Raw genomic sequence first — 22,336 nt, 5'->3', positions numbered from 1 at the left:
GCAAAAGAGATAGAGAAAAAAGGAAAACAAACAAACAACAAAAACATGAAAAAAGAGGCACAGACTACTGAAACAGTACTGAATACCATTCCTGGGCAGTCATATTCACTTTATTATTGTTTTTAGCTGTTGCTCTAGCTACTGCAGTATTCGGGTCAGCAATTTTAAACCGACGGGCAATTTTTGAGTTGCTTAGCCAGGGTGGAAGGTGGAGTAAATATTTTGCAAAACGGAAAAAGATTGAGCGTATTTCCGTGTGTTCAGTAATAGTTAACAGTTGTCAAAAGGTGGAAACATACAGAATATGAGGAAGAGCTATTGCATTAAAAAAGCTAGCTAGCAAATGCCAGCTGAGTTTGAACTTGCAGGAAATTACTGAGGACAAGAAATGGAAATGCGGCAGGTTAAATGTTCAATAAGGAGGTACCGGGTGTGACGTGCGGATAAACCTATAGGGAGACCAAGATAGACAAGGTTACTGACAGGTTGAACCATAGAATTCTTAAGTTTGACTGAATTTTTTAGATCGCTCTTTCAGTTAAAAGCGACTGTTTCCGACTAAGTAGAATTGACATGTAGACCAATAGTAAGATATTCTGCTTCAAGAATAGAATAAACATCACTGACTCGTTGCAGGGTGCGACTAAAAAACAACAAAGAGAGATGAAGCTCAACAAAAAAACCTTAGACAAGAATGTGGCCAGGTTTGCCTTTACCTAAACTACGCGTCCTCAGCACAAGATAAAAAGAAATTAAACACTAAACTAAAAACAAATAAAACCACCATCAACAATAGTAAATACAATTGTCGCTGCTGATCCACGTAGGTAAGAGAACCTATTCGAGTTACTTCAATGAGAATATTAAATCAACGAGTTTAATAAGCATAATTGAAAAAGTTATGAAATTTGAAAATAAGTAAACTATTCTATTGCGAGATATAACTTTTGTTAGTTAATATTGAAGAAACTCTTTTTTGTCCAATAGGTAATCTTGTCCCCTGGTGATTATGTAAAATTTTAATTGACTTATTGACTATTGGTGCATTTTTCAAAAGACAATCATAAATTGGCTCAATATTTAAATCCCCCGTGTCTCAATATATTGAAAGATCGGAATAGCTGTTGAAATAGCCCTATCATTAGAAATAGCTGTAGCCTCATCAAATTGTATAAAATGTTCAGGATGAAAGAATGTTAGTTCAGCCAGAGCCGAAAAAAAAGTTTCAGGAGCCTTTCTCTATTGTACGGTTTTTTCTTTTGAGTTGCGAGGCTCAATAAATCTCAGTAAATTGTTGGTGAGTTCTACCAATATAAAACTTTCCACAAGAACAAGGTACATAAGGCAAAGAAATGAAACTTTTTGGCATATTTGATTTTGCACATTGTGAAACTCCAATGACACTATTGTAATGTTTAATGCGTCTATTTTATTATTTTATCCATAAATTTAATCTGTTAACTGTTACAAGATACAATATCCCACAAATACAATAATTCAGAATCTAAATATCCTCGGGGCCAAATCCTGAAAGCCCTATCTACTAGTGCAATTACAACCCGTCGTTTCACTGAAATAGGGTAGCACGAATGAAAGTTCAAATACCTTTCACTACTGTAGGCTTTCTATATATTGAAAACAGTAAATGGAAATCACTTTTAATCAATAGGAAATCAAGAAAAGATAGTTTTTCATTTTCTTCAAACTCCAATGTAAATTTTACTTTTTTATCAAAACTATTTGTATGTTTATAGAAAAGGTCTAAGGAGTCTAAATCGTGTTTCCAAATGCAAACCACATCGTCCATGAATCTACATCTGAAACAAGGGGAGAGCCTCAACCTATAGAGTCCTTCAATAGTCACTCGGGTCACTGCAACGGAAGACTAATAGCTCAACGGTCAACTCTCTGAAGTGGATCTTTCTCGGGGGTATTCGAAAACATTAAAGCTTAACAATTAGATTAAATTTACATCATAATAAAAACACTTGTCAGTTTTACAATGTTCTGCTAATCAATACTTGCACATTTGTCCTAATTTTTCACTAAGTTAATTTAATAAATCACTGTTGGCACATTTTCTTTTTACTATCCGTAACTAAGTTTGTAATGTCTCTTTCTTTCACATCTATGCCATAATTTTCATGTCTCTGCCCATTTCACTAATTGACTGGGTGTACTATTGTTCATCCAAATTAATATAAGTCTTTAGTTCGGCACCTCGTAATACTTACACTGTTTAAATTCTTCACAAGTTCGCTAAAGTTTGTAATTTTTTTTAACATCTGTTAAATTATCTTAAGAGTCGTTTGAATCAGATAGTTGTCAAAACCTTACTCGGTATGTCGATTCGTGTCATAAAATTGGAGCTTACGTCGTGCTTTTCCAATCTTCGTGACTTTTCTTGATGTTGCTAATGCTAGGTTTCTATATAGTTTGAGTAGCCGGTGACTTGCTGATGTTTATTATTCTCGTTGGAGTTTTAGATAATGTATGATAGGTGTTTTTTCTTCAATTTACTTCTTAAGGTCATCATTGCGATATCGGTTCGTGTATGTTTTCAGCTGTTTTTCTGTCGACTTGGTTCTGCTGTTTTCGTAAGGGAATGGGATTAGAGATGATTGTAGAATAATGGTAGGTACTTTCTTCTATACGATGGGTATTATTGTGACGTTCTGTCTTCGTTGATAGTTTTTGGGTGGGAAATATTAGTTTTGGGAATTCAGTGGCTGATAAGTTATTACAATAGATGTTACTCGTTCTTGAGTTTTGACCATAATGGATGGTTGGTCGGTGCCATAGTATGCCAGCTCCTCTAATAAATTTTATTGGCAGAATCACATTCTTAATAAGCAAAATGACACAATAATATGTAACATTACTGTCACAAAAATGTTTATAGTACATAATCAGTAATGAGTAATATCTTAAGCATTATTATTTCGCCACTAACTACATATTATGGCTGTGAATAAAAAAATACTGTTCTAAAAAATTGCTAAATACTTGGTAAATATTAGAGGTCTTAATTTTACATATCTCATTTTCTGCCAAATGTTTTATATTTCTGATGCATGATTGTGTCGAAGAGAAACACGACTTATTTTGTCATAGCCTCTCAACTCGTATACATTAGCAATATTTCTGTACTTTAGGGACATGATACTAGAATACACAAGAAACGACCTCTTAATTCTCTTGTATTGCTGTATCATCCCAGTTCTGATGGCTTAGATATCATCAGGGGCAGTGGGGTTTCATTTGTGTATTTCCTCTGTATCAATTATTTCGTGTTTGGGCTTTGTTCTTCTTAGCCTTAAGAGTTTTCCTTAGTTTAATGTTAGCAGTGCCCTTATTGTACCAGGAATTTGGTGAAAATAATCCATACTAATTCTCCAAATATTTTAATCTTATGTCTTCAGTAGTGAATAGTGGTGTTTGTACATCTAGTGCCTCCTTTATTTTCGTTACTTGCTTTTTACCTATGATTTTCTCAGGACAGGACATTTTCTGGACAGGTGATGGTTTTTATTCCCTATTGTTTATATTTTGGATTGTGAACGACAGATTTATTCCTTGAAAGTTTAGTACTTTCGGGCTCATGATATTTGTGCTCGTTGTGATTAAAGGTGTTTCCAAAGTTGTCACTTTGGTAGCAAGTCGGCAACCTTGTTTAATGATGATTGTTCCAACGTTCTGTAAGAGTAGTTCACTTCAATTACTGGGGTCCATTTTGTAAATTCATTCGTAAATTAATATAATTGTTTCTCTTTTTGTGCTTCCTATCAGAGGTTCAGATGACCTAGGAATATCTTTTTGCTGTGATTTTCAACTGAAATCATCGTTAAGCTCGAATCAGAAATGACTATGTCTACTTTGTTTTTTAAATAATTCAGGGTATTGACAGTCTTTGAAATAATTTTGGAGATGGTTTCAGTTTTGTCTTTTTGATAGTTGGCTATACTTGCCTGTATTTTTGTACATATAGCGTGGTATTCGTGGCCTTGTTTAGTCTTTTGACATTTTCTCTCACAATTAAAAAAGTTGTCCGTTTTATTGAAAGGTTGTTTCATTTAGAAGAATATCAAAACCTTACTTGTTTATGACGGTTCATTTATTATAACATTTGAGTTTACTTCGTGCGTTTCTTAACTTCATTATTGATAATAATATTGCCAATTTTAGGTTTCTATATTGTTTGATTTGCAGGCTAGCTATTAGTTTGACCATGTATTTTTGGAGTACTACCGTATGGGTGGTAGGTGAGTTTTCTCTTCGATCTGTATACGGTTTCTTCTTAGGTCGATTAAGTCCTGCTGTCTTCGTATCAGAATGGGAGCGATGGCGATGATAGAACATATCATAGTTGGAATTATCGTCTTTGCGACTGGGATTACTTGGGCGTTCTGGTCTTCGTTGATAGTTACGTGGTGAGAAATATTATTTGGTGGTTTTTGTGGCATTCTTCGGTAGTTGATAAATCATAACAATAGATGTTACTCGTTCGATGATTTTTGACCATAATGGATGGTTAGTCGTTGTCATGGCAGGCCAGTTCCTGTAATAATTTTTTTTTGCAGAATCACATTCTTAATAAGTAAAATAGCACTTAACATTGGTAAAATTATTAAAAATACGCAATTACTATTGCAAAAATACATAATCAGCAATATTTCGAGGATGATTTCTTCACCACTAATTACACTATTGTAGCAGTGCATGCAAAAACGCTCTTAATGAAATAGCCAACTAATTGGTAAATATTAGAGGTCTTATTTTACATATGATACTTTCTCCCAATTTTTTTTTATATTACTGATGTATGGCTGTGCTGAAAAGAAACACAGTTTACTGTGTGATAGCCTCTCAACATTTATATTAGTAATATTTATTTACTCTACGGACTGGATATTGGTTGTACAAGAGACGACCTCTTAACTCTCCTGTATTGCTATATCCTTCCAGATTTAATGGCTTACTAGCTGTTGGGGTGGCGCTTCGCACCACCCCAACATCTAGTTGGGGGGTCGCTTCGCCCCCCCCCTCTCGCCCCCCCTTCGCGCGTAAGTCGTTACGCGCCATATTAGTTATGCGCTACTGTAGTTGTGTCCCTGTGTCTCACCTGTGAATATATATATATATATATATATATATATATATATATATATATATATATATACATATGTTTTTAACTACGTAAAACTTGCGAATATACAACATTCTTCGCTGTCCCATTGTCTGTGCATATACATAGATTGTCGGGTTTACCGAATCTTGAACATGCAACATAAAATTGTCCATGGAAAAAAAACCTTATTCAGATCTATACCTCATTATTCTAATGATTGCCTCTGAGCTTTGTTGATGATGATTGCTAATCGAACAATCCCTGTGTCCCCGTCGTCATTTATATATCCCCCTCTGCCCCCGGCATCCCCATTGTAGTTGTGTCCCTGTGTCCCGGTCGTCATTTATATTCCCAGTATCCCGGTCGTCATTGTCTGTAATTTTTCTTTGAGCGCCCCGGTCGTTATTTATATTCCCGGTGTCCCGGTCGTCAATTGTGTCCCGGTGTCCCGGTCTGTAATTTCTCTTTGAGCGCCCCGGTCGTTATTTATATTCTCGGTGTCCCGGTCGTCATTTGTGTCCCAGTCTGTAGTGTCATCTTATAATGACGTCATATACAAAGCGTTATATACTTATAATGACGTCAAATGCAAACCCACAAACAAACAAACATGCATATATACAACTTATTTATATATATATATAGATACAGTTTCTTCTTTTTTTTTTAGTTTTTTCTTTTTTTTTAGTTTCTTCTTTTTATTGATTTGTTTTCTTCAATTTGTCAATGTTCATTCTAACATTGACACTTGGAAAAATCTTTACGTGCCAAGCATGCTAAAGCTCCAACAATTTATATTAAAACTCAAAATTTGGGGTATCTGTTCTAAGGCTTTCGAATTACTTTATTCTAATGTCAAAATATATTGAAATATTTGTGCAATTCCAGTTTTTTTTTAGTTTTTCTTTTTTTTAGTATTTTAGCCTTTTTAGTTTTTTTTTCTTTTTAGTTTTTTATCTTTTTTATTTTTTTACGTTTTTTCTTTTTAGGTTTTTTCTTTTTTTTAGTTTTTTACCATTTTTCTTTTTTCGAATTACTTTAATCTATTGCCAAAATATTTCGAAATATTTATGCAATTTCCAGTTTTTACATTCTAGTTTGTTTTCTTTTATATATATATATATATATATATATATATATATATATATATATAAGATATAATCTGGCGTAACAGACATAACAGACAAACAACTTCTTTTTATATATATAGATGGATATATAATCAGGAGCAATGGAGTTTAATTGATGTCTCTCCTGTGCGTCAATCGCCTTATGTTTGGATTTCGTTCTTCGCTTTTTTAAGAGGTTTTCATAGTTCAATGTTAGCACTACTCTTATTTTTAGTGAAATGAAAAATATCTGAAATATAGTAATTACGATATAGTACCAGGAATTTGGCGAAAATAATCCATATTGACTTTCCAGATATTTTAATCTTTGGACTTCATTAGTGAAGAATGGTATTTTTAAGACCAATGTTTCTTTTATTTTCGTTTATTGCATTTTACCTTTGATTTTCAGATTTCTAGCCAGATTGAGGACTTTGATTCCTTATTATTTATATTTGCAATTGTGAAAGTTAGATTTATTCCTTGAAAGTTTATTACTTTTGGTTTTATTATATTTATGGTCTTTGTGATTGAAGGTGTTTGTACAGTTGTCTCTTTGGTTACAAGTCGGCAACTTTGTTGATTAGTGATAGTTCGAACTATTATAAGTATAACTAAATTATTATAATATTTGGTTATAATAAGTATAACCACAGAAAAGTAACTGGCTGGGAAAATATATTTTTTGGAAAAGCATAAAAGGTAAAGTTTTCTAGCCTTGGCTCTCTTGGTCTTAAGTCTTTTGTTTTCTAACTAGTTGTATCTATACTGAGAAAAGGATATAGCATAATTCTTAAGTAATTTTTTGCTTCACGGATTATTTTTTTTTTACAGGAACGTAATTATCATGAAATTTTCTTTCAACAGTTTAGTTTAAGAAAAGTTCTCATTGACCTGCTAAACACAAATGGTCACTACGACTATATAAGCAACTTCATCAAAAAATTCGTATATTTTTAGAGGAAAAAGGGTAAAACCAAGAAACTAGATGTTAAATAAACTATTTCCATGTATAGATAAAAAGAGTGACGTTTACCACGTTTTCTGTATTCCTGAATTCTCACTCCTTTTATAAAGAGAGAAATAAAAAGGAAAATAAAAGTAATAATGAAGACTGGTGTATTAGTGCTCTGACTTTTTTTGCTTTCCATACCGGAAACAATCTGGAAAACGAAGCCGGAGTCAATAGCTAAAAAAGCAATCGCTATCTTTTTGGGAATGATTAATTATTAGAATTAACAATATCCTTTTTGTATTCCAAGCTGAAAACTAAGAAACATAAGGCCAATTGCAATTTTATCTGCTTAAATTAATCTCTTCCAGTTATTTTCTTGGATCGAGCGCTATCAGTTTATGCTACAAAGCGAGCAAATCAAAGGCATACATTGATGGATCCTTTTTCTAAGTCATAAAAATAAATTTCACTCATTCGATTTAAATTATTGTCCAAAGACACAACCAATCTGTCTTATATACAGTTTCTTCTGTTGAGATATCAATAACACAATCTATCTATATAAAAATAAGTTGTATGTGTGTTATGTCTGTTACGCCAGATTATATCTTCTATATATATATATAAAAACTAGCTGTTGGCTAGTTACACCCCAACACCTAGGTGGTGGGGCGCTTCGCGCCCACCAAGCCCCCCCGCGCGCGTAAGTCGTTACGCGCCATATTAGTTACGCGCCATTGTAGTTGTGTCCCTGTGTCCCACCTGTGAATATTGATAGATTTATATATGTGTTTCAAACTACGTAAAAATTGCGAATATACAACATTTTTGGCTTTCCCACTACTGGGAGCTTTCCGTTTACAATTGCCAGCAATTGATCTGAAAATGTTTGACCAGAGGCATCGTTTTGCAATCGGACACGCATATTTGTAGTTAATTTTAATATTTTTACGTGTGTCCATATATTAGAATTTTTCAGGCAAGCATTCATTTCGTCTGCAGGAGTTAAACTACGTAAAAATTGCGAATATACAACATTCTTGGCTCTCCCATTGTCTGTGCATATACAAAGCCGTATGTACTAATAATGACGTCATATACAAACGCTCTTTTTACAAACAAACAAACATGCATACACACAACTCGTTTTTATATAGATAGATACAATACAAATTAACTGCGTGAAACTTGCGAATATACAACATTCTTCGCTTTCCAATTGTCGCTGCATATAAATAGATTGTCAGGTTTACCGACCCTCGAACATGCAACGTACAATTGTCCATGGGAAAAATAATCAGTATTAAGATCTATACCACATTTTTCTAATGATTGACCTTGAGCTTTGTTAATGGTGATTGCAAATGCTAATCGAATTGGGAATTGCAATCTTTTAAATTGAAAAGGTAGATCCGTTGGAATCATGGGAATGCGAGGAATAAGAACAGCCTCGCCCTCAAAAGGCCCTGTCAAGATTGTGGCCTCTATTAGGTTTTCCATTGTTTTTTTTACGGCAAGTCGCATGCCATTGCAAAGCTTTGGTGGGTTGATATTTCTTAAAAGTATTATTGGTACGCCTATTTTTAGTTGTAGCACGTGTGGTGGAAACCCTGAAAGATCCACGGAATTTAAAAATTCAGATGGATAATTAACCACCTCATTTGATTCCAAAACGCTCTTTCACTTTCACAGAATCGCTCTTTCACTTAGCCATTTATTATTTTTATAATTTTTTAGAATATTCGGAAATACTTTTTCAATCAATTCATTTTTGGACGTCACTAAATTACAGAAATCAGCAGGTAGTTGTATACGTCCTGAAATTGAGTCTATCGTATCATAAATGTCTTTTTGTTCCGACGTTAACTTGGAAATGTTATTTTGTACATACGACAATAGATCACTCGTACTGTAACTTTGTTCACGATCCAATTCTATACATTTCGAAACAGCAGCAATACGGTTAGGTGAAGGCATTCCCAAATCCTGAAGAGGTTTGTTTGCCATACGGACGCACAAATCTTCTATAATAACTAAAGTGTAGTTATAAATTTCTGATGTAAAATCAAAAGTCATATCTGACGTCTCTAACTGTTTTCGATGGAGTATATCTTCGGACATTTTTGACTTATATTTTTCCCAAAACTGTGTAGGAGCTGATGGAGAGCAAGTTGTTAAAATGATGCCAAACAATGCACGAATTTGACTTGGGGTTGACGTTTCGCACGCGTCATTGATGCAGTTATCCCAGTGTTGGTCATTCTCCAATAAATTCAGAGCTTGGCATGCACTACGGTAAGTGTCATGTATAGTACCGTTTACAGTTCTCAAATACTCAAAGGATGTCGGACCGGGTACATTCACCAAAAGCAGGCGTAGAAAGAAGCATTCATGTTGATCGGGGTGAACGGTGTAGAGTCTTCCTATCGGGGTATCTTGAAGATGGTAGGTTGGCCGTCGACGTACTTACCCTGTTTTCGACGTTCAAATACTTTATTTTTAGTATTCCACGTGTAATACGAAGGCACTTCAGTATACAGCAGTTTTTTTTGCAAAAGAATCATTTTTGCAAAGCGAAAAAAAGCTGTTAATTTTGTATCCGGTGGATTCAGGGCTCTTTGTTGCACGTTGGTTTCCGAGAAATAAACACGTTGACCATTCTGTAAATGTACCGCTAAGTGAACAACAGCTGGACTACGTTCATGTATCGGAAATGAAATAATTCGCCAAACAGCTTCATTACTTTTAATATTAAACGATGGCACGTTCTAGGCAGCCCGTTGAGTGCAAGCGTGTATTGTATCCCCCTCTTAATTTCAATTCAATTTGATAATTAACAAAAAACAAATCACACACTGTAAACTAACTACACCCTAAGAGAGCATAGCCCGTAACCGCTGACAGTATTCATTCAATCATCAAGACAAGAAATATAAGGTAAGAAAAGAAAAGAAGAAAGGAAAAGAAAAGAAAACAATCGTAAACTAATAAAACAAAACATAGAGAACTATCGGTACAAGAAATTAGGATCCAGTTCAATATTTTCCAATAAGAAGCTTTTAATCTTACTTTTGAACTCTGGTATGCTAATTGCATTTCTCAAAGTATTTGGCAAATAATTCCATATTTTAGATCCGGTAAATTTGATTGATCAACCAGATGACGTGAGACGTCTCGTTTCTGTAACTAGTTGCGATTCATGTCGAGTATCATGTGGGTGAATTTCATCATTCGTTTGAAAAGCCGACATAAACGACTCAGGTGCGGTATTTGTGCTTACTTTATATAAAGTTTCGGCAATCTTTTTTTCTCGAAGTTGAGCCACATTTAACATCTTAAGTTTTATTTAAAACGCCTTCACACTCTGACAAGGCTCAAGCTTGCAAATTGCACGTATAGCTTTATTCTGAAAAATTTTAACTTGCTTCTAGCCCGACTTATAATTTGAAGCCCAAATGCTAGTTCCATATAAAGATATGAGTGGAATAGACCGAAATATAGGATCAGTATTATTTTATGGGAAAAAATAAATTTCAGTCTTTGGAGAATACCAGTAGCTCTTGACAGCTTTATACAAAGAAATTTAATTAGGATTGCCCAATCCAGCTTTTCATCAATTATAATACCTAAATGTTTAATGTGGTCAACTCGTTTAATTTCTTCGTGGTCTGCCATATTTATCTTGCTGTCATAAACTGGGTCGTTTCCATGTTTAAAAGTGATATATTTCGTCTTTTTTGTATTAAGGGAAAGAAACCGCTCTTCAAAGAAATCAGTTGCTGCCTGGACGCAAACTTCAGCGTTTGTAATTAGTTGCTCACGGTTTTTATGTGTTAGAAATAGTACTGTGTCGTCCGCAAAATTTATTATATATGCAAAGGGGATATCAGCCGAAAGTTCATTCACATAAAATAAAAAAGTAATGGTCCAAGAACTGATCCCTGGGGCACCCCACAAGTTACATCAAATGAATCTGATAAGATGCCATTAGCAAGTACTTTACAACGTCTATTTGTCCAATATGACCGAATCCATTCAAAAACCGCCGACTTTATCCCATATCCTTCTAATGTTTCAAGAAGGATGTAAAAAACAACGCAATCAATAGCTTTTGGGAAATCTAGAAAAATCGCCAGAAAATATAAACCATCATCTTGCGCTGCTTTTATATTTATTATAAGATCCGTAATTGCGAGTTCAGTGGATCTGTTTTTCCAAAGCCCACATTGTTTATCAGAAAGAATTTTATTAGCTTCAAAGTATTCATACAGTTTTTTGCAGTAAGCTTTTCATATATTATCGAAAAAATTGGAAGTAAGTTGATTGGTCGATAGTTATCAATTACTGTTGGGTCTCCTCCTTTAAAAAGTGGGATTAATTTGGATTCTTTTAGTCTAGTAGAGAAAATACCTTCGTCAAGGCTTCTGTTTATAAGGACCATAAGAGGCTCAATGATTGTTGGTTGTATTTTCTAGTCTTGTCATCTAGGACAAGCTAAGTTGACCTTGTCCCTTTAATTTCACAAATGCATTTTTTAATTCATCACATGTAACAGATGGAAATTTTAGCATTTCCGCCAATGTCTTTCGTTTCTTTAGTTTTGGAGGTGTTACCTTTGTCATTAGCTTTCTTTTAGATTTTGCATTTGACAGTTTATCTTTTATTTTTTGTCTCATATTTACAAAAAATGAACCATGAAGAATTGAAATTTCTTCTGGTGATTTTATTGATCCTTTTTCACTAACTAGCTCTTTTATATGATGTACTTTTTCCGATTTATTTGGAGCGATAACCGAATTAATTATTTGCCAAGTTTTCCTGAAGTTCCCAGCCGCATTTTTAAAACTATTTTGAAAATATATTTCATTTGCATTTCTTTTTAGCTGGTTTCACTTATTTCTATATTCTTTAAATCGGTGAAAATTTTCTTCAGACAGACTATTTAAATATTGTTTATAAAGAGTTTTGCGGTTATTAACAGGAACGAGAAGTACCGGTGTCATACATGGTTTTCTGTGCAAATGCTTACGCTGTGGCTCTTTCAACACAGGACAGAGGCCATTATAACTGCTAGTAAATAAATCAATAAATGCCGAATACGCTGAATCTGAATCAACGTGGGCTTGAAAAAATTCTTCCCACTGAATACAATTTAAGCTTAATACCCTATCCGCAATATTTTTTTTCTGACTCATCTTGACGATTAAGCCTGTATTTCGGTTCTGACTTTATCTTGCTTTTACCTATCACTGCATCAGTGAAAGTAGCAAAGTGATCTGATGTTTGAAATAATAGGACTTCTACGAACTTTCTAACAATATTATTTGGTGAGATACAAATATATTATCAATCAGAGTCACGGACGTTGGGGTTACCCTTGCGGATATTTGGACTATAGGCAGGTAACCATGTGACATACAGTTTTGTAGAAATAACAGATTTTTGTTATTTTTTAAAGATAGTAGATCCTCATTAAAATCTCCAAGCATTATTACCGGGTACTGATGACACTTCAACTTTCACAAAAGCTTTTCTTGCTCATCCATAAATATTTCCGTATCACCTGAAGGGCTATGATATACCAACACCATTAGAATTTCCTGATGATATAATTTAAACTTGAGACAGAATGACTCAAATATTCCTTCAACACGAACATTAAAATCAGGTTTTAGCGAATAATCAAGTCCTTGTCGTCCATAATACGCTAGGCCACCATTCCTTGCCTTTTCACGGTTTAATACTTCTAACGAGAAACCCGTAATATCAAGCATTTTCTTATCTATACTCTCTGTAAGGAACGTTTCTGTCAGCGCTAGAACATAAATTTGATTAATTCTACAAACAACTTTAGATATTTCATCATATGCTGTCTCTAATGACTGACAATTTAAGTGACCAACCCTTAAGTCTGACTTATTTAACTTTTTCGAGCATACAGTTACATATCTGCATGATATAATATCTACCAATAATTCACTTTGTTCTTTGTCATCTTCACCTAGCGTTGTGTTTATCAGACAATCCAGGCATAGGGGATTTTTTTCAAAATGTTCTAGTCGATTCATCTGTATAACACACTAAGTGAACTAATTAATTAATCACTGACCCATTGCAATTAGTACCTGTCTTGTTACAATACTGGATGAGAAGGATCGGGCAATGCAATTATGTCATCGACATTCGTAATTCGCTTTGTAGATGACCTGATTTTGGCCTTGATTTTTCCGTGTACTGTCTAAACATTCCGATTTCTAACTTTGTTTTTAGTAGCATTCTGGAGATCTGGCCTCACCTTAGTCAAAAACTTACCTAAAAAGATGCCTGTCTTTCCTCTGTCTCGTTGCCAATCTTTGGAACATCACTTATATCGGCTATGCTGTGACCACTAATTTCCAGCTTTTTTCCTAATGTTCAACAGATTTGATGTCACAGTTTGTGAGGCAGAAACCTTTTTCACGCCATGTATGACCAGCTTTGTTGCCTTTGCTTCCTTTTTCAAAGCGTTAATCTCACACCATAGCGAATTGGCTGACTTGTCATAGGCTGAGATCATTTTTTTCAATTCGCAGTAGTGACTTATGGTACAGTTCAAACTTTTTTTCAATCTGAGAAGTCGTAATTACTGGCATACTGTCCTTTAGTTTTTCTACTTATTTTGTGATTTCGGTAGAAACCGTTGTGCTAGTATTGGCTTGATCGGACGCTATCTTGAGGGCTATTTGATCAAGCGATTCTCGAAGCGAAATTGCGTTACTCGTAACATTTCCAACAAGATCCAGATTTTGAAGCATTTCTTTTAGTGCTTTTGCCACTATTGGCCTTTTGTCGATTTCGGCCACTTCATAACCAGCATCGTATTCCATTAGGGACCCAGCAGTAACAATTGCAAGATCGTTTTTACCTCCGTAGCAGAGTACCTGGTACTTAATTTGACTGTCCTTAATTGGTATAACTTTTAGTATCTTAACAGGCCAGCTTTTGTAGTGGGCAAATCTGCAAAACACTATTTCACCAATGGCGAACATCCTTTCCATCAGTGGGTGGGGACAAAAAACTATCACTGACTATATCTCAATACTCAAGTTTGATTATAGTCCAAAAATACGGTAAATGACTTATCTTTTCGAGGTCTCTAGTTAATTCAATATATAATCCTTTTTCCACCATTGGTTCAGATTCAGTCTCCAATTAATTCAGAAAATTGTTAGTTGTTTGCTTCCCCCACCGTGAATGAACCTGTTAGAACCTCCAACAAGGTTGAACCCAACCCACCGTGAATTAGCATGAGAGGGTGGACTCTAGTTCAGCATTGTGGAGTGATATGCATGAGAGGAAAATTTTCATGCAAGTCAACTCGTAGTCAACCTGCGATTGTTCCCCAGCGAGAACCTCCAACCGGTACGACTGTAGTTCGGCATTGTGAAGGGACACGTTTGCACGGAGCATAAATGGGAGACAGTAACAACGGCCATCAAAGGGGTAAAATTAACCTTGACTGGGCTGGACAATCTGTCTTGGCTTTTTTCTACAATTGGCCATGACTTCCACTTTTCCCACAACTATTCCCTTTTTTTAAATTCAAAAGAAGTATGACATAAAACAGAACGGAGCGTTAACAAGACATTTCAGGAGCTGGAGATTTTCCCGGATATCTGCTTACAGTATTTATAAAAAAGTTCCCTCCGCTCAAACTGGCTCAAATTCTGAAAAATCATCGGTAGCTGTTCTTGTTGAAAAGTTAGTTTCTACGGAACAGGAGTTAGCACAAACAAAGCAAAATATGCTCAAGGACATCGGGAAATTGGTCAACACAAAAAATAGTATCAACCCGGGTACTGCTGAACAGATAATATCCCAAGTTTATGATGGATTATCAGTCGAATACAATAGAAAATTTTATAAGATTGGCAAAGTACTTAAGGGGTTAAGAGCTCAAATAGAGTCGCTGGAAAATCGTATTGCAAAAATGGAATATAGACTTGACGAGTATCAACAAGAAGCTCAGCTTGATTCCCGTGTATTTGCAGGGGTCAAACAGGCCCCTGGTGTTGACCTTTAAGTAACAATGCACAATATTATAAAGGACAAGATGAGCTTGAGTGCTCTTATGAGTCACTAAATTCTTTCTATGCAACGTTTTCGTTTACCTAACCCTACAGCTTAGATTAGTGATGAAAGTCGAGTTGCCCCTGTGATTGTTAAATTTTTTAACAAAGATGTTGCGCATACTGTCTTGAAAGCTAAGTCTAAGCTACCGAAATCTGGTGTTTTTGTGAATGAATATCTCACGTAGCAGCGCAAGATTATCCTGGACAGTGCCAGAAATAAGCTCGGAGCAAAGAACGTTTGGTCGGACCAAGGCTGTATTTTTGCTCACCTACCAGGTGAAGCTTCAATACCAAGCTGTACAGATTAGTATTGTCTACATTTACATAGAAATGAAAATTTACATTTCTATGTAAATGTAAACAATACCAATCTGTACAGCATGGTATTGTGTGCGTATATTTTTTGGCTGTGGTTGCAATGCCTGTACTGTTGATGAAAAGCATGAAGAGAAGTGTTCCAAGGACACTCCCCTGAATTACTTTACTGGTCACATTACTCTGACTACTCTGAGGGTATCACCTACTCTGACTTTTTGGACTGTATTTCTGAGAAATGCTCAGAAACCACTCAGCTTGGTCTATATAACATTATTAAAAGCAAACTAAATCTGAAAGAAATACTTTTATTTATATAATTCATTTTTGCAATAAGTTTGTTTTTGGTAACTATGGATAAACTGAAGGCGCTCTTTTTAGATTCTTTTTTTCTATGTATTTGTCCTGTAAAATATAGCTTTATTCTAAAGTAACTAAATGTTAAAGAAACATTACTTAAGTTCTTATTGAGACGTAATGAACCAAGGAGAAATCTCCGTCCAACCGACCTACTCTTGATTCTGAGCATGAAAATTGAAATCATAATAATTTCTTTGTGAACACTTTCATTTGAAATTGCTTTCGATTAAGTACAAGGTATACTTTAGCAAAGCTTAGCACAAGATCAGATTAAACTGTGACTAGTTCAGACTTCAATCCTGACAACCCAATTTGTTGTCCGAGAAGCAGTAATTAGCACGAGACTTAATTTTTAAGAGGATAGAATTAGCTCATGGGATTCAAAAAGTCAGTATTTAATTTGGTTTGGTAACTATTCTATGCTCAGAGAGACCTTGATTTATGTCAATAAAAGCTATAGAGCATTCTGGTTCCAATAAAGAAGGCCTTTTAGATGGATGATACAAGTAAAGGATGACCCCAGAGCTCATGGGATTTTGCTGACTAATGATATTTTATTGAGTAATCATTGTATGGTGAGTGTGACCTTAATTTCTATCAATAAAGTGAAGTGAAGTGAATCGCCGAAAGACCCCTTCTGTGTTTTAACACCTCAGGGTCCATACACTTCCATAATTGGAATTTCACAATTCGCTGCGAAAAGTTTACAACGTCCTTTTTCTACCAATCAATCTCCAAAATTTACAAACTAAATTTATACTTTCAACCGATTGTTCTTCAGCTAATGCTCCTCCGAGTAATTCTTCATATAGTTTTATTCGATGCTCTCTCATAAACCTTCTAATGTCTGTCCTGTAACATTCTGTGCGGACACAATGAATGAAGAAGTGTGCTAAGGTCCCTATCTGACCACAATAGATGCAATTCGGATCTTCTCCCTAGAAACGAGAAAGATATGATCCTGTAGCTGCATGTTGTGACCTAAGTCAAAATGTGATTTTTCCATCTTCTCTTGATAAACTTTCATATAACTTATTTTCAAATTTCCTACTGGTCTTCTTTGTAATCAAAAGATCTCCAGAGAGATTTCTATTTTCTTCAAAGCTAAACTGTTTTATCTGCTGCATTATTTCTTCTATCTGGAATACTATTGTTGGTGTCGTTGTTTGCATTATTTGCATGTCTGCACTGGCGGCCATTTTCGCTACTAAATCAGCTTATTCATAACCCTCGATTTTCCTGTGACCCGGTATCCAATGAAGCGATAGCTCTATTCCTTTAGAAAGCAGTTGTTGCATGGCTACAAAGCATGAAATCACTTCTCTTGATTGATTCCCTCCATCACTGAATTCTTTTAAACAGCACTTTCAGAGTCTGTACATATTCTAACTTTATCCCCGCGTTGTAATTTTTAATATAGAAATGATACTGCTTGTCGTAGAGCTAACACTTCAGTGTCAAAATTAACATTTTTTCATGGAGACGGTAAAGTTCTTTGACATTCCACATTGGTATCCAAAACACACCTCCAACCTTGTCACTTTTTGAAGCATCAGTAAAGACGTTCATGGCTCCTGGGTAGGTCATTCTTCTATCTATAAAAGTTAAATATTCTTCAAAATTTCAATTCCACACTGAAAAATTCAGAAATAAGCAGTTTTTCTTTTGACGGGTGAACTGGATGGAATGCTAAAAAAGCGGCTTATACTGCAAATAGATCGGTTGACTGGATGACTTAAGAATCCTCAAAAAATTCACCTAGTTTTATGTATGTATTTGTTTTGAAACATAATTATACTGGATAACCATCGAAAAACAGGCACCCTTTTTTCCTGTAGTCACTGTTAATTTTTTTTAACTTTTTAGGAGAAAGAGATGAAGCGACTCGCTATAAACAACCTACCAAGCATCTACAGCCCGAAAACAACTAAGCACATAGACTTTTGTATGTTTAATTCAATGATAAAAATGAAGCAGCTTTGCACACAATAACAGATGTCTCAAGAGTTAAAAAAAATATTAAGTGAAAATAGTAGCTGCAATATAAAATATCAAGCATTTAAAAAGAGTTCCAGAAACCTGCTTTCGATGTAATAAATCTATTCTGGAATAGGCAGTGTCGTCAGATATTTTATAGCTGCAAATTTCATAAGGATATTGAGGAGGATACTCTCAATTCAGTGGAAATCACTCCAACTAAACTTACTCGATCAGTTTGTGTGTAACTAGTGACTTTGATTATAAACTGTGCTGCTTGTTTTGTACTCGGAAGTACGATACGGCCAGTTTGGAGGGAAGCTTTATGCAATATAGTGCTCAATGCATTCAACAAGGGCTCAACCCTAAATTATATCGACTATTGATTGCAAAAAACAGGCTAGGACATATATTACTTATTCGTTGTTTAGTTTAGTAGGACAATTTGTCATACATGGATGCATTTATTACATTTACCATTGCTCCTGAGTCAATAAGTGCTGAAACACAAATATTCTACTAAAATCTTTAAATATTTATTAAAATCTATATGAACGTTCTCGTTGCAATATATGACGAATAATGTCCTCTCAAATATGAAAATCATCGGAAAAGATGCCACGAGAAAACTTCAGTTTTAGTTGTTCTTCAAGGATACTAAAGTCTATTAAGTTGAAAATTTTGGTTTGAGTTTAGGTATTTACCTCTTGTTAAAGAGGTGCTATCTTGATCACCTCTTGCTGTGTTCCCACTATAGTTTGTTCCTTTGGACAAACGATTGCTTATCCCTTTAAAATTTGTGTTCTAATTGTTGTTTGTGAAACAATTTCTGGCTATATGGCTTAATCGGTCACAAGTGTAACTCCTTGAGGGTTGATCGCTGCTGGTGATCTTAATTGGTTATTGGGGAAAACATGTACTAGTCTTGGAGTTTTCGGGGTTCGGGTTTGATTTCGATTAGGTTTTAGCGAAGATTCTCTTGATAAAAGTGAGGATTCTCAGAGGAGGATCCATTGAGGCCTTAGGAGTTTTTGTGTCTACTTAATTTGTTTTAGGTTTTGGTTTTGTAAGACAATCAAGTCTATTTCACACGCTCTTTCTACCACTTGAACTGCTAGTTCCAGATCTTTAATTTTTTTGCAATCAATAGCGATATAATTTACGGTATAGCCCTTGTTTGAATGCATTGAATATTATTGTTCCAAAAGTTCCCCTTCACTTGGGCCGTTTTGTGCTTCCATTGAAATTTGAATTTTATTTAAATATTCTCTCAGTTTGTGGTGTTTTGAATGTAATTATTCCATGTTTCAATTTGTTCAATGAACTAGTTTCAATTAATCTTTTTGAAAAGCTTGTTGTAGTAGTTTATTGAGTTCATTGTAGAGGTGGCTTCTGTGCCTATGGTATTTTTGATTTGTTTTTAAAATGTTAATGCCTGTTCTTTTAATCTTAGAAGTAGCATGTTTTCAAGTAGCACGCTTACTACCGTTTACTTGCAATTGGAATAGATGGTAAGGCACACGAATACAACTAAGCAATGTAGATAAAGACAATATATATAAAGCAATATTGGCTCTTTTTCAATTACTACGTTTAAACCATTTAGAATTTCCAATAGGGGCAACATTGCAAAGGTGAAATTTCAGTTTAGCAGTAAATGAAAGCAATAGATGGTGAATGTCATCAGTCTCAACATCAACATGAATGATCGAGCATTCTAGCTGCGAACTTATCATATGATCAATATTAGAAACACATTCCATGCCAGCATAAGGAATGGCTCATAAGCAAAATCCAGAAGCTTAAAAAAATGAAATAATAAGACCTAGTATAAGTCCACACTCTGCACCCGTGATTCTAGTCCCAAACAAACATAATTGTCATAGATTAGTAGTAGAATATAGAGTCCCAAACAAACAAGTGGTTAGTGCCAAAATTTCCTGTATGTAGAATAGATGAAATACTAGACTCTATTTCATATAAAAATAAAATTTTTACTTCCCTAGATTTTACACAGGGATACCACTAAGTAAAAATAGCTGGGGATGATGTATATAAAACTGCGTTCTGTATAAAAGAATGCGACTAATTATAAATATTTATGAGTGCCTTTTGGACTCAAAACAAGCTCAAGCACATTGTGTAGACCATTAATTCACTTGTTAAGAGGTCGAAATAAAATAGATCATTTCGTTGATGATCTAATTTTCATGGATAAGATTTCAGAAGACCATTTAATTACCCTAGAAAAAGTGTTCAAAAAATTCTTAAAGGAAATGTAGACCGAAAACAAGTAAACATTTAAACAAAAATCAAGTTCTTAGGAGTAGTTGTAACACAAAGGCCAAATATCACCAGATCACAAGAAGGTAAAATCAGTCAAAACTCTTAGCCCCACCCAGAACCATTAAAAAATTACGAGGAATTCTGTGGTTGATGGGCTGTTTTTCAAAGATTCGTACGAAATTACGCACAGGTAGCGAAGCCGCTAACTGACCTTATACGACGATGCCCCAAAAATTTATTTAGTCTGAACAAACTCAAGATTACTTACATAAGCTGAAGAAAACACTTATTTCAGAACCTATCTTATCATTACCTTACTTCGAATCAGGAAATTCACTGTCACAACAGAAGCCTCAAACAAGGGAAGATGGGAAATCCTCTCCCAAATAATAAACGGAGAAGAAAAAGTAATAGCTAACGCATCTCATACCCTAACTTTAGGAGACAGCTATTATTCAGCTACCCAACTTGAAATATTGTCAATAGTTCACCACCTGGACAAATGTCGACATTATTTAGTAGGTAGAAAATTTAAGCTACATTTAGACCATAAAAGTCTACAATATTTACAAACTTTTAGGTAGTCGATTGGCAAACTTAAACGCTGGATCCTAAAATTCAAGATTTAGTTATGAATTTGAATACCTTAAGGGAAAAACCCCCCTGTGACTACCTGTGTAGATTTACGGATGATACTCAATCCGAAGGTGAAACCGAAGAAATTATTGCATTAAAGTTAAAGTATGTCCCGAAAAACAAGATGTTAAAGCTAAATGCAAATAACCCACCAAGAAAAGATATAAATACAGTCTACCTTCATTAAATTAAATAAAAAAACTAGTTTTTTTACCTGAAAGTAAGGAGCGACATTAAAACTTAAAACGAACAGAAATTACTCCGTATATGAAATGGGTTGTCCCCTCCTCAACGCCTCGCTCTTTACGCTAAAGCTTTTAATTGTTTTAAAAAGTAGAATTGTGGCAAAGAGTCAGACTTTAGCGTAAAGAGCGAGGGATTGCAGAGGGAACAACTCATTTCATATACGGAGTAATTTCTGTTCGTTTTAAGTTTTAATGTCGGTCCTTACTTTCAGTTAAAAAAAAACTAGTTTTTTATTTAATTTCTGAACGTTTTTGAATTAATGCATGTTTCATTTTGGCTATCCGCACATAAATTATTGAAATGAAATTTGTTTATTAATTTTTTTTTACTAAATGGCTTTCTCTTAGTTTTGATCAGACGATTTTGAGAAATAAGGGGTGGGGAAGGAGGCCTAGCTGCCCTCCAATTTTCAAAACAACCCAGCTGACATTCTAATCAGAGAGAGTCGCCAAGAACAAGCCAACGAGCCTCTGCAACTAATGATAGAAGATTAGTCGTTACACCCCTCACAAGCAGAAAGGAATAGAAGCATTACCAGGAATTAATCCCCTAATCAACAAAAAGCCAGATGAAATTCCAAACAATCTAACAACTAATATATGCTTCTTTATACTAAACTCTAATGCTTTCCAGTCAATAAACCTACAAATGCACAAAAAGGAAAAATAACAAATAAATTGGCAAATTGGTACTTACCTATTCACATGCTTATCCAAGCAAAAAAAGAGCTTGCTCTGCTCCTAGCAAAGCTAAACATTGACACACAGCATTATGAAAACTAAAACAACAAAGCAGCATATCTGAATACTTCAGTAGACTGTAAGGTCACTTTCAGAAAATAAGTTAAATGAACTAATATTTCTTAAGAATAATAATTCCGTTGATATTGCTTGTCTTCAGGAAACCCATTTGACTTAAAACCGACAAACCAAGTTTCCAGGATACATTATCCTGATATAGGATAGGTCTTCAGAGAGAGAAGGAGGTTGTGTAGCTTTGATGATAATTAATGACATTAAATTTTGTAGTATTGATTTTCCAGATTTTTTAAATGATGTTCATACCATTGGAATCAATGTTTGGCTATACAATACCAAAACTTACATTTTAAGTTTTTATAACCCTAATCGCCAGACTACATATGCCATGGACTTCTTCAGCTATATAACTAATTGTAATATTTTAAAAAATATAATTATATACGGGGATTTTA

The 22,336-nt window shown here is 34.6% G+C and overlaps 1 long non-coding RNA gene across 4 annotated transcripts in view; it reads left to right on the top strand.

Moving 5' to 3' along the window:
• LOC136037082 (uncharacterized) overlaps window positions 1-19,306 on the top strand; it is an 89,967-nt gene extending 70,661 nt beyond the window's left edge. The window contains exons 6-8 of one of the 4 annotated variants that reach the window (XR_010619860.1): window positions 4,302-4,430; window positions 10,325-10,453; window positions 17,845-19,306. This is a non-coding gene — a long non-coding RNA (uncharacterized LOC136037082). The remainder of the gene's footprint in view (window positions 1-4,301; window positions 4,431-10,324; window positions 10,454-17,844) is intronic. The other 3 variants (XR_010619861.1, XR_010619862.1, XR_010619859.1) reach the window with 3 other exon arrangements.
• Window positions 19,307-22,336: the final 3,030 nt, after the last annotated feature.

This window comes from Artemia franciscana, chromosome 16, assembly GCF_032884065.1.
Source record: "Artemia franciscana chromosome 16, ASM3288406v1, whole genome shotgun sequence".
Taxonomy (NCBI): domain Eukaryota; kingdom Metazoa; phylum Arthropoda; class Branchiopoda; order Anostraca; family Artemiidae; genus Artemia; species Artemia franciscana.
The sequence above is the reverse complement of the archived record's forward strand: the minus strand, read 5'-3'. Positions and strand labels throughout refer to the sequence as shown.